This window comes from Arachis hypogaea, chromosome 20 (assembly GCF_003086295.3).
Source record: "Arachis hypogaea cultivar Tifrunner chromosome 20, arahy.Tifrunner.gnm2.J5K5, whole genome shotgun sequence".
NCBI classification, from domain to species: Eukaryota; Viridiplantae; Streptophyta; class Magnoliopsida; order Fabales; family Fabaceae; genus Arachis; species Arachis hypogaea.
In genome coordinates, this window is record NC_092055.1 from 51112195 (window position 1) to 51115722 (window position 3528).

The window sequence follows — 3528 nt, forward strand, 5'->3', positions numbered from 1 at the left end:
TCATAAACTGTGTTCAAAAAGAACACCAAACTTAATGTTTGGTTGTGCACCTTGAATGAAAGATGGAATTCAATTCGAGTAAGATTTGGGAGTGCCATCAAGCACACCAAACTTAGAGACCCATCGTAATTTACATGCAAGGTTTAGTGCACTTAATCAATAGTTGTCCTGAGGATTCAAGTTCATGCATAAGAAACCATGCTTTATTAGATGTAAAACAAAACACTAAAGATTAAGGATACTAAAAACATGGGTTGCCTCCCATGAAGCGCTTCTTTAACGTCACTAGCTTGACGGTTGTCCCTTGTTAGGGTGGATTGTAGTGCTTGACGTCCTCTCCTCTCACTATGAAAACGTCCCCACTTGATTCATTCATGACCTCTAAATGTTCCATAGAAAGAACTTTCCTGATTGTGAACACTTGAGGGAGCTGGGAAGGAATGGTTTTGAGGCCAGGTGGGATTGGCAGATAATGACTTGATATCACGTTATCTCCCGGAGAAAAACCTTCAGTGGGAATTTTCTTGTTTCTCCATCCTCTTGGCAATCTCCCTATCACTCTTCCCTTTCTCTTGAGGATTTCTTCATTGACCTTTATGTCAGGAGGGTCCTTCTGATCTGTTTCCACTGATTCTTGTGGCTCTAACTCTTGCAACTCTTGTTTGCCTTCCAATGACTGTTTTAGAGTCTCAGCTGCTGGATTACTTTCCTCCAAACACGGATGGCTACTATCATCTTTAGGCTTTTCAGGTTCTGGTTCAGGCTCAGATGCAGGTTTGAAGACTTTGAAAATGAGCTGTTCATCATGTATTCTCAGAATTAGCTCTCCTTGTTCTACATCTATGAGTGCTCTAGTAGTGGCTAGAAATGGTCTGCCCAGAATGATAGGGTGTAAGTAGCTTTCCTCCATGTCCACAATGACAAAGTCTGTGGGGAAATAATAATCCCCCACTTTCACCAGCACATTTTCAACTACCCCTTCAGCTTGCTTCTGAGTTTTGTCAGCCAGTTGTATGATTACATCAGTGGATCTCACCTCATTCAGTTGTAGCCTCTTCATAAGAGTTAGAGGCATCACATTTATGCTAGCTCCTAGATCACAGAATCCTCTGTCAATTTTTGTTTCCCCTATGATGCAAGGGATATGAAAACTTCCTGGGTCCGTTTTCTTAGAGAGTGTGTCCTTCTTGATGAGAGCACTGCATTCTTTGTTCATTGTTACTGTTTGTCCTCCCTTCAAAACTCTTTTTTTGCTTAACAATTCCTTTAAATACTTGATGTGTGTGGGCATTTGATGAAGAATCTCAAGAAAGGGAATATTGACATGAAGAGAGTTAAATGTCTCTAGAAACCTTGAGTAGGTTTTCCTTTTTTCACCTCCTCCTAACCTCTCAGGAAATGGTGCTTTTGGTTGGTATATTTCCATCATGCCTTTTTGTAGTTCCTTGGCTTGCTCAGTTCCACCTTCTTGCTTAACTTCTTCCACACCTTCCTTCAAGATTTCTGGTTCCTGCTCTGAGGGCCTGATTCCTTCTTCTTCTGAGACTTCCTTCATTATGGTGATGGCTTTGCACTCTTCCCATCTTACTCTCTTTTGTTCCCCTTTAGGATTCTTTTCTGTGTCACTAGGAAACACTGCAGTTGATTTGGGTGCCTGTTGAGATAGCTCTCCTACTTGAGATTCCATCCTTTTGAGTTTTTCACCATGGTTTCTTAAGGTAGTTCTCACATCATCCCTGAAGCTCTTCAGTTCAATGATGTCTTGACTCATGGTTGCCATAATTCCTTCTATTCGGTTTAATTGATCTTGAAATTGTTGGTTCGGATTAGGTTGGGTATGTTGATTATCTTGGCCATGATATGATGATTGGGGGTAAGTGTTTTGTGTGGCTTGGTATGATCTTTGGTTGGAGTTTTGGTATGTGGAATTGTTTTGTTGGTTGTGGTTGTAAGGTTTGTGGTTTTGTGGTTGGGTTTGTTGGTTTCCCCACCCAAAGTTTGGGTGGTTTCTCCAGCCTGGGTTGTAAGTGTTGGAATGTGGATCATATGATTGCCTTTGTTGGTTTCCCACATAGTTAGCCTCATCCCAATCACCTCCTTCAATGCCTACTTCCTCTTGATCTTGTGTGTGTATTGCAGCCACTTGCTTTGTTTCTAATTGCCTGGTAAGCTCTGCTAGTTGCTTGGCAAATACCTTGTTTTGGGCTAGAATTGTATCAACATGGTTCAGCTCCATGACTCCCTTAGTGTTGTGTCTTTCTGATGCATAGTAGTACTCATTCTCAGCCACTGTCTCGATCACTTCAATGGCTTCTTCCACAGTCTTTTTCCTGTTCAATGAACCTCCTGATGAATGGTCTACAGCCTTCCTTGATTCATAAGAGAGCCCATCATAGAAGATGTGCAGTTGCACCCAATCATGGAACATGTTTGGTGGGCATTTCCTTGTCAAGTCCTTGAATCTCTCCCATGCCTCGTAGAGAGTTTCACCATCTTGTTGTCTAAAAGTCTGAACCTCAGATCGAAGCCTATTGACCTTTTGTGGAGGGTAGAAACGTGCCAGAAACTTGCTTTCCACCTCATCCCATGTTGTTAGACTCCCCCTTGGGAATGATTCCAGCCACTTAGCTGCTTTGTCCCTAAGTGAAAATGGGAACAAAAGCAGTTTATAGGCATCTTCCTGGACTCCATTGGACTTCACAGTGTCACAAATTCTCAGGAATTTTGTGAGATGTTGGTTTGGGTCTTCATTAGCACTTCCTCCAAAGGAACAATGATTTTCCACAAGTGATATTAGCTGTGGCTTGAGCTCAAAATTGTTGGCCTGAATGGGTGGTTTCTGGATGCTACTACCACAATTCCCAGAGGTTGGGTTTATGTATGAACTAAGAACCCTCCTCTCAGGGATGGCATCGTTTCCATCAGCTCTCTCATGGTTGTGAACTTCTCTATCCATGTTGAGATCTAAAGCTTCCTCAAAATTGTCCTCAGATTCTCCTTCAGATTCCTCTTCTCCCACTACTCTTTTCCCTCTTGCTTCCCTTCTAAGTCTATGAAGGGTCCTCTCTGGTTCGGTATATGGAGGAGTTGATGTCTCTCCTCTCCTACCTGTCATACAAGAACACAGCTCAAACACAAACAAGTGAAATACTCTTGGTTAATGGAAGAGTATGGTTAGCTCAATTGAGGAATTAATTCAAACAGTTAGTGAGTCAGTGAGTTAGTTGCATGAGTTTAAAGGCATAAAGAAGGAAAGCATGTAACCAAGTGCAGGAATTAAAATTCAACAAGTATCTTGAACAGAATTAACAAAGCAAGAGAAAATTGCTCAATCTAGTTAGCTTCCAATTTGAGAATTGTCAATCGAAAACCAATCCCCGGCAATGGCGCCATAAACTTAATGCGCATAAACTTGTTATGCTACGATTTAGGAAATTGCACGATCGGCAAAATTCCTTCCGGCAAGTGCACCGGTTATCGTCGTCAAGTAAAAACTCACAATAGAGTGAGGTCGAATCCCACAAGGAT

At 41.9% G+C, this 3528-nt stretch overlaps 1 non-coding gene across 1 annotated transcript; it reads left to right on the forward strand.

Moving 5' to 3' along the window:
* Positions 1-2426: 2426 nt before the first annotated feature.
* On the forward strand, positions 2427-2530 carry LOC112788399 (small nucleolar RNA R71). Its single transcript, XR_003195764.1, has one exon. It is a non-coding gene; the product is annotated as a small nucleolar RNA R71 (small nucleolar RNA).
* The last annotated feature ends 998 nt before the right edge of the window (positions 2531-3528 follow it).